The sequence below is a fragment of the Aulostomus chinensis genome, chromosome 1 (assembly GCF_037954235.1).
Source record: "Aulostomus chinensis isolate RoL2024-O1b breed Wild chromosome 1, RoL_Achi_v1.0, whole genome shotgun sequence".
Classification (NCBI taxonomy): domain Eukaryota; kingdom Metazoa; phylum Chordata; class Actinopteri; order Syngnathiformes; family Aulostomidae; genus Aulostomus; species Aulostomus chinensis.
In genome coordinates, this window is record NC_141320.1 from 53,892,433 (window position 1) to 53,902,113 (window position 9,681).

Below are 9,681 nucleotides of genomic sequence, written 5' to 3' on the forward strand. Positions count from 1 at the left end.
ACTCAAATTTCAACTTCCTAGGTTCAAAGAGAAAAAACTATCCCCTTGTGAAACTGGGCAAAATCAGGGTCTGGGACTTCTGCACTCCGAGAGCCTTTTGGAGCAGAATTGAGGATCAAATCTGGGTTCTGGTGTTTCTACTTGGGCTACATCCACCAAACTTTACACACATAGTGTGATGCCCCAGAGTAGCATGTGCTGGGAATTTCAGCCATCTAGGTGCTAAGGGGCCCAAGCACGGTCCCGGGGCATCCACTAACCCTAAGGGGCTCCTCAAAGTCTGGCCCCTCTTCCCTGGTTTCATTTGAGCTGAAGCCACCAAAAGTCACACCAATGGTTGATGTCAGTGAGAGGACTGATTCTGACATTTTCAGCCATCCAGAAGTTACAGAGCTGAAACACAAGACCCCAAAGCCCCTTCCATGTTTGTTGCCAGAGATATCGTAGTCATGACAGTGCACCTCCTTTATGAAGAAAAACAAAACAACTACTGCTTTGGGGCTTGTGTTCAGGGGTATTATATTATTATATTATATTATATTATGTGTGTAAAGTTTGGTGGATGTAGCCGGATGGGCCGGTGTGAGCAGGCATTTCAAAATATATATTTCTGGTAAAAACGCAGAAACAGCGGTTAGTTTGTTTTTGTGTTAAAATGAGAAACAGACCCATCCAGTTGTAGTGCCACCACTCAGCGGCCGCCTTGCAGTCAGAAGCCATGAAGAATGTTGCCCAGTAAGAGGAAGGAGAAAGGAGGAGCCGAAAAAGAGAGACTCCCGAGAAGAAAAGCAGCCGAATTTCCAAAACTCGACGCGTTCTTCCAGGGCTGGACTGGGAAGAAGAGACGTCAGGTGTTGGAACGTGTAGTGGAAGAAGAAGGTCTCTGTGAGTAGTGAAAGAGTATCACTCTTTTAACATGGTTACTGTCTTCCATGTAGAATACTGCACTTTATTTTAATTTTTGAAACTTCAAAATGTGCGCATACATCCTCTGGTATGGCGTGTGCTTACACATATCGTGTAAATAACCATGGAGGGCTGCCAGGGATGAAAAATGCCAGGGCCATTTTTTGGTCCCAGTCCAGCCCTGCTTCTTAACCTGCTCACGGTGTCCTGTCAGCTGTCTTCCCTCAAGGAGGTGGCCAGTCTTGCTCTGGAGCAGTTTCAAAAATAGGCCTCAGCACACTGCCTCTGTGCCATGCCTCTCTCATGCTCCTCTACTCTTTGGTGCACATGCCTCCAGTCTGTCAGGCCTCTAATGAAGACACTTGGATCACTGGGCTTGCTAAAAGCAGGGCAAACAAAACAAAACAAAGCATGACGTTGACCACAATAAGTCAGCCATTTCCACGTCGTGCCGTCCGTTCTAACGAAGAGCCTCTGGACGACAGGGTTCATGGAATCTTGTTGAGGATGAAACTTTAAAAAATCAGTCCTCTGTGTGGAAGAAGGGCGACTAAAATAGTCTCCAACTGACTGATCTGACTCCTCCACTTCCATTGCAACAGCATGGCTTGACTAAGAGAAAGAGAGAGAGCTGAGAGATTTCATTGGACGAGCCCAATGTCCTTCAAGAAAATCAACCACTGGGCCGCGTTTCGCGTCTCCGATACCGTTACGGTCGATTAAAAACTATACACTTTTGAAAAAAAAAATATGACAGTTATGGGCCGGCCCAAAGATGTGCATCGGCCAGGTGGCCAGTCCAGCCCTGGGTTCACCCTTGATGGGTCACCAGTCCATCCCAGGACCAACACACACAGACAGACAACCATTCACACTCACAGTCGTTTAGAGTGTCCAGGTAACCACTACCCTCTTGATGTCTTTGGACTGTGGGAGGAAGCTGGAGTACCAGAGAGAACCCACACAGAGACAGGGAGAACCTGCAGGAGGGGTGGAGGTCGATGAGTCCTGGAGACGTTCAATAATGTCCACAACTTTGGCACCAGGAAGACAGCAGGTGATGGCACCTGGGAGTTCAACAGACCTGATGATTGAACCACCAATCACAAGGATTTCAGCCTCCATTGTAAACAGAGAGTTTAGATGAGAGAGAACCTGCTGTCAGCCTCACCAGTCAGGGCAGTGGCAGAGGCAGCAGAGTTGAATGAAGCAGGACCACCTGGCAGGTCTCAGCTGGAGGTGATGACATCACTGGCCTCAGTCCTCACCAGTGCTCTGCCTAGCAACAGGGACGATGGGGAGAAACCAGTAGAAGCACTCTGAGAGTTGGAGACAGCAGGAGAGAGACCACGACAGAGTCACCCATGGGAAACTGTTGGATCCACTCAGGACAGGCTGGACAGACACAGATCAAAGTCAGAATTGATGATGATGTCATCAGGGCTTTGATAGTGTCTTTATTTGTACCTAGAATTCTGTCTTTGATCTCAGGAGGACATGAAAGAAACCCAATTGAGGAAAGTAGAGGAGAACATTCAGCTTCATTAGAAACACTTGAACTGTTGACCAGTAGAATTTGTTTGAAACAGTTTACAACACTGAGTGACAGGATTGAAGAGGGGAGAGTTTTGTATTTTCAGTTTAATTCTAACTTTAAACTGGGCATGAACATTTTTAGTCGTTCATATTCTAACATACAGAGGAAGTCATGACATTCCCTTTTTTTTAACCTGTCCTGTTCAGGAAATGGAAATGGAAATTTAGCTGCTATGTTGAATCAGAAAAACCTTTTGAAGTCTACTTTTGCTTCAGTCAGAAAGTGGACTGTTGTTAACTCTCACAATGGTTGGTGATTGTGGAGGAAGACAAAATCCTTATGAACCTCTTTTTAACAGACACACATTTCTAAAGACACTGGTTCATTTTATTTTTCTTCTTTTAGCAGAGGATGGTTTCGATCCATCGACCTCTGGGTTCTGGGCCCAGCACGCTTCCTCTGCACCACTCTGCTCTACCACTGATGGTGCCAGGAGGCCAAAAAACACAAAACACCAATTCAATCCAGGACCTTGGATCCTAAACTGAAACTCCATCACACGGTGGCTCTGCTGGGGCTCCCACAGGTGAGTGAGGCTGAGCTCCAGTCTGCTCTGAGGAGGCAGCAGACATCTGCACCACTCAGAGGTTTGGTTGGTGGCTTTGACAAAATCCCTACAAACTAAAATCCTGTTGAATCAGGAAGTTCTAGTTGAACTCTCATCCACGTCACATGACCAAGAAAACCTCCTCTTTCATTCAGACCAGAACAGACAAACATAGAAACATTGTTTCAGCTTCTGATCAAACAATAACAAGTTCTTGATTGTTTGTCATGTTCTATTAATCAGACTGATGTTCTCTGGATGTTCTAGGAGGGGGGTCTGTTTCTGATGAAGCCTGTTTGGTCTGGGGGGGTTAAGATGGTGGGGCTGTTTCAGTTCTAGTGCTGAAGGCTTTCACCATGACAATCAGACTCTCCTCTGTCCTTCATGGTCCCTCAAATGTGCAGCGTGGACCTCACAAACTGAATTTAGCCTGAAAACTCTTCATGAAAAGCAGGTGACTCAGAGTCTCTGTGGCGCAATCGGTCAGCGCGCTCGGCTGTTAACAGAGAGGCTGGTGGTTCAAGCCCACCCAGGGACGATGAACAGGCTCTACTGGTGCTTAGGAGTCGCTGTGTTAATGATCTGAATGTGGATGGACAGACTGACCCTCCACAGCAGACTCATGTGACAGATCTCTGGATGAGAAGTGTTAAATTTAGTCGTCGTGTGTCATGCAGTGTTGAGGAGGCCTGCTGGCTGTGGGTAAAGTGGGGGCTCAGAGTTTGTGGAGTCAGCTCTGGAGTGAAGGGGGTCACTGTTTGGTTCTCAGATGCTCCAGCTCAGGTTAGCGAGGTGGTGGAGAAATGAGTGAGAGCTCTGCCAGCTGGAGCCTCTTGGGTCCCGGGAGGCTTCACTCCTGGAGGTGGAAATGATGAGGAGTTTTAAAATCTGCTCCTCTTTCACGCTGACTTGTTTTCTAGGGTTCCCTCTTTTATTCTCCTGGAGATCAAGAGGATCCTGCCATGTTTGTCCAGGAGACCCACAGCACAACAGTCAGTGAATGGGGATGCAGGCAGGCTTTTAATGGGGGTCATTTGAAGTCCCAAGTCCAGTTGGAGCAGAGGCTGGAGTTTGATTCTCCAGGAGTTTTTGTTGTTGTTTTTTTCACCAGTTTCTTTTGGTTTGGAGGAAATCATTCCAGGTGTTTGAAAGAAGGTGAGAGCAACTTTGGAAAATGTTCAACTGGTGTTTTTAAATGTCTTTGCACCAACAAATGGTGGACAGGACAGCTTTTGAGACATTTTAATGCCACCGTTCAACAGTGAATCTGCTGGTTTCCTGTTTTTAGGAGCTGATGGGAGCTGCACAGAGAAGCTCTTTGAGACAGGAACCATTCAGAGCTCCACCCTGCTTCTTCCAGCAGGATCCACAGATCCACCAACACACCAGCTGTTTGATGAGTGGAGGCTTTTGACCAGGATTCCAAGACAGCACAGCTGGACTCACTCAGCAGCTAACTTGTTAGCACCGACTAGACAGGAGCGCTTCTATGGTTTTACTCAGTGGTTCAATGTTTTTAAGAGATGTCCCATTCAGCCTGTGGGTTTGAGTGATCACTCTTCAGTCTCCTGTTCTGTTTTATTAAAATTTTCATTTAAAAGCTCCTGAGAGAGAGAGGGGGGGGGAGATAGAGGGAGGGGGGGAGACAGAGAGAGAGAGAGGGAGAGGGGGGGTAGACGGAGAGAGGGGGGAGACAGAGAGAGAGGGAGAGAGGGGGGAGACAGGGAGAGAGGGCGGGAGGGAGGGAGAGAGAGGGGGGAGGGAGAGAGAGGATCAAACTGATCTCAAACTTGACTTCAAAATTCTCTGATTATAATCATTTTTACTCCTTGATAGATTCATCACTGCAGTGTCATAGAGGGTCCATTACTATTGCAGTATATTAAAGAATATAAGAACGAGGTTACCATTCATGTAAATATAATATTTCATGTATTGCAGTATATTTTCAAAGATATGACACTTTAATTTTTTTAATAAGAGAGACTTTAATGTGAGACTTTAATGTCTGTCTTTGATCTCTAAACTCTGACTCTGATGTCATTGGTGGTGACTGAACTCTACCCCCTGACAGACTGAAGGCTCCTATTGGTGATGTCATCATAAATACATGAAGGTCTTTTTTCAATGGTATAACATTAAAGCTCATCTTAGTAAAACAATCAAGTTACCTGAACTAAATTCTTGAAAAAATGACTGTCACTGACTTAAATGAATCAAATCTACTTCAAAGTTCCTTCTGTTGTCATAAGTCAGCCATTTTAAGTGTACTTGTAGTTCCAGAACATTCCAAGAGGAGATGATATGAATCATTTTGTTAGATGAACTCAGTTCCTCTGCTTTGATGTTGGTGGACCGAGGGGAGTTTGCCTGAACCTGCTTGGACCTGCTGGCTCCTGCTCAGTCCCTCACTCAGCCTCACTCAGCCTCAGCAGCACCGCTCCACTGAGGACTGATTCAGGTTCCTAGCAACCAAATAGGAGGAGAGCTGAACCTTCTTGCTGGGAGGCCACAGTGCTGACCACTGCACCATTGTGTCCCCTGAAAATGCCACCACCTTGTTTGGATTTTCTGTAACAGCAAGGACACATGAACACAGCTGCTTCTTCACAGGGCTGGTGGTGCAATGGATAACGAGTCTGACTACGGATCAGAAGATTCTAGGTTCAACTCCTGGCCAGCTCGCTTTGAACTTTATACTGAGAAGATGAAGTGAGAACCACTGATCAGAGTCACTGAAGTCCTCCCAGGTTTCCTCCTTGTCTGCTGGAAACATGAACACATGAATGATCCTGCTACCTCTCATGTTAAGCTGCACTTGACAGTGACAGCAGGAGAACAAAAATCCCAGTGTGTCATCAACATTTCCTGTCAATCAATGATAGAAGCTGTTGAATTTCAAAATGAGAAAAAATGAACACCAGAGCACTGGAGAGGAGCACAACACTTCTTTGCTTCCTGGCCACTCTCATGTCTGTCTGTCCATCTGGAGTTGGGGGGAGGAGCTTCACATGTTTTTTCTTTTTTTAAAAAGGGAATGTCATGACTTCCTCTGTATGTTAGAATATGAACTACTAAAAATGTTCATCCACAGTTTAAAGTTAGAATTCAATTTAAAGTAGAAAACTCTTCCCTCTTCAATCCTGTCACTCAGTGTTGTAAACTGTTTCTAACAAATTCTACTGTTCAACAGTTCAAGTGTTTCTAATGAAGCTGAATGTTCTCCTCTACTTTCCTCAATTGTGTTTCTTTCATGTCCTCCTGAGATCAAAGACAGAATTCTAGCTACTGTCAAAGCCCTGATGACATCATCAGGAATTCTGACCTGTCCAGGGTGAACCCTGCCTCTTGGAAACATGGTCAAGTTCTTCTGACTTCTCCAGGAGCGTCCTGCTCACATTGGTCTGTCTTCATTTTGACTCCTCCCACTGCCACAATGACCAGCCTTTATACTCGTGGTGACTGGGGCCCTGGTTGCTGCAGGCCTCAACACCAGCCTGTGGTTGTGAGCAGGGCAGAACAGAACTGACAGTATCTCCCATGCAGGACCTGGGTCAGCACCTGGTGCCAGCTGGGGCACCGCTTGAACCTGGACCCCTGGAAGATCTTCTCCAGGAACTCGCCTTTTTCAATCGAAACAGCGTGAAACTTCAAGTAAAGAATTAAAATTATTTAATTCACAATGAAGCCTCTGTCAAAAAACAAAGGAACAACTGACCACCTCCCCATGACTTCACACTGATCACCAGGAGGTAACCTGGTAGTCAGAGCAGCAATGCTCAGGTCTGTGGACTCAGAGGAGGGTTCTTCTTTTGGTCACAGGTTTGAAGACCTCAGTGGAAGAGAGAGGAGAGGCTGTGAGAGACCTGCCACACCTCTCCAGTGATCTGGGACATGATGGCAGTGGTGGGATTTGAACCCACGCCTCCTCAGAGACTGGAGCTTAAATCCAGCGCCTTAGACCGCTCGGCCACACTACCTCACTGTGCTACTCTCTGAGTTGGTCTGCTAAAGGCATGTTGAAGAGGAAGTAACAATGATATCAAACTTATTCTGAAGGGGGACCCCTTTCCTCCACGGTCACAGGAAGTGACGACAGCGCTGCTAGAGGCAGGAAAGAAATGGTAAAAGGACTCAGTTTGTACAGAGCCTTTCTACCTCAGCAGCACTCAAGGAGCTGAACAATGTCCTCTCATTCACACACTCACACACTGATGCTGAAGGCTGCCATGCAAGGAGCCAACCTACTCATCAGAAGTATTTAGGGGTTCAGTCTCTCACTCAAGGACACTTTGACATGGTCACTGGAGAAAGTGAGGATCAAACCAGCCACCCTTTGGTTGCCAGACGGCCACGCTACTCCTGAGTCATGTGACCTGGATAAGATGGTGAACTACAGCTGATTGCCATGCTAGCAAACCCCCTTTTGTTTGGTTTGGTTGTTGTTTAGTGACTGTGGATGAATACACAGGAGAAGTTGAGCATAAATTTGTGTTCCCTGTTCACTTGAATATCTGCAGGAGTGTGAGGTGGAAATACTACTTGGAGGAGAATGAGAGTTCAGTCTCAGCGCTATGACCTGTGCTGACACTAAAACATGTCAGCCACAGAACAAAGATGGCAGTCCTCTGGGAGAGCAGGTACACCACACATACATGAAGAAACCCTACAGGAAACAAATATGTTGCCAGAGACTTTTACTCTGTTTTTGTTGTTTACCCAAGTACAGGATTGGAGGGAGACTGATGGTCGCTGTTTGGGTTTTTGGAAAACAAGGAGGCTGTGGGTTCAAGCTGGATTCTCAGAGACTATTTCCCCAACCTCTACATTGGAATCTACACTGTCATCCAGTCACGTGACTGAAGTCATCCAGTCACGTGACTGAAGTCATCCAGTCACGTGACTGAAGTCATCCAGTCACGTGACTGAAGTCATCCAGTCACGTGACTGAAGTCATCCAGTCACATGACTGAAGTCATCCTGTCATGTCAGTGATGTCACTTGGCAGGACTCTCATTGCCGTCTCATTCCAGAAAAGAATCCAGACTCCACCTGTGGCTCCATGATAACTGAGGGACCTCTGGTTGGAGGCTGGACGATGATGTTTGGACTGGAAGGAAACTCCTTGTCCAAATTCCATTGTGTTCAAGTTTAAAGTACCACAATCAGAAGTAGCTGAATCTGACAGGTGGAGGTTTGGAACTACAAGATGGTGATGTTTTCTTGACTTGATGCTCTGACTGTCAGGGTGGATGTCAGCTTCTTCTGCTGCTGCATCTGAGTGGCTATGATTGGAGGTTTTACCCTCCAAGGTTGTTTGGTTCCAGGGGACATTTTAAAATTCCAGTCCCCAACCTGGGCTGTTCTGAAACTCTTCTCCTGAATCACTCCTGAGCTGCAGCAAGAACAAATACCAGTGCCAACCAGATCAACTTAATGGCTGCTAACAGCCTCAGACACTTGATTTCCATCAATCTGGAGCCAAGAAGGCCCTCACCTGTGGTTCTCCTCCAGGAGGGTCCAGGTTCTGCCATTGTGGCTCCTGGTGCCACTGCCAGAGAGCCTCAGCTGCACACTGCAACATTTCAACAGGAGATTGACATTCCTTCAAATGTCCTGACATCTGATTCCAATGGTTCTGTTCCATATTTATATTTTAAAATGAATCACACAATGAAAGCTGCCTCAGCAGGTTTAAGAGAGAGAACAAGCTAAGAGATCTGAAACCAGTAAAATATGCTTTTCTGTGTGCAAACTAGTGAGGGGCATGGAAGGATGTTTTACCACCAATACAGAACCCAGACTTTAGTCATGTGATGAGATGGCGACTCTGATTATGAAGTTCATGGACAAAATGTGACTTGAAAGAAAACACATTTCTTCAGCAGACTTTGATCCAACATTGAAGTTAGAGTTTGGTGGCTGCTCCATGTTGGAGGAAACCAGGCGATGTTGGACCGTCACAGGGAAGCTCCTTTGCCTCCTCTGCTGCCAGTTCAACCACTCACTCCCATCAGTGGAGAGCAGCTTCAACTGGGTTTGGAATTTACCATTGTGGATGCATAGGAATGTGGAGAAAATGTCCTTTGTCAGAAGTGGGATTCGAACCCACACCTCCAGGAGAGACTGCGACCTGAACGCAGCGCCTTAGACCGCTCGGCCATCCTGACAGAAACTGAAAGTTGCAGACTTCAATATCAAATGAATTCATTCACTGACAAAGTAGAATTTTTTTCCACAGGAGCTACTGGCTCCTTAGTTGTTACATTTATTGTTAACATTAAACACACAGTCTGAGTTCATGGCAGTAAGAAATGAACCAGAACATTTGAACCACGTAACATCTCTTGATCAGTTTGTTACATGGGACACATTCCAGACAGGAAGGTCCTTCTGAGACTTGAACTCTGATCACTGGATCCAGAGTCCAGAGGGCTCACCCTTCCACCATGGAACCAAACACAAGGAGGAGGTTCCTCTAAATACCACTTGACATCACCTGCAATACAAACTGTTGATATTTGGAGGTTCATCTTGCTCTTGTTCCAGACTACATTGGCAAAAGGATCATGAACCACAAGGAAATCATGGAACTCCAGATTTATTCAGGACTTTCTAACTCCATTGTATG

At 46.2% G+C, this 9,681-nt stretch overlaps 2 non-coding genes across 2 annotated transcripts; both read right to left on the reverse strand.

The window, feature by feature from the left end:
- Positions 1–6,948: 6,948 nt before the first annotated feature.
- Positions 6,949–7,030, reverse strand: trnal-uaa (transfer RNA leucine (anticodon UAA)). Its single transcript has one exon. It is a non-coding gene; the product is annotated as a tRNA-Leu (tRNA).
- A 2,107-nt stretch (positions 7,031–9,137) lies between these two features.
- On the reverse strand, positions 9,138–9,220 carry trnal-cag (transfer RNA leucine (anticodon CAG)). The gene has a single exon. It is a non-coding gene; the product is annotated as a tRNA-Leu (tRNA).
- Between the last annotated feature and the right edge of the window lie 461 nt (positions 9,221–9,681).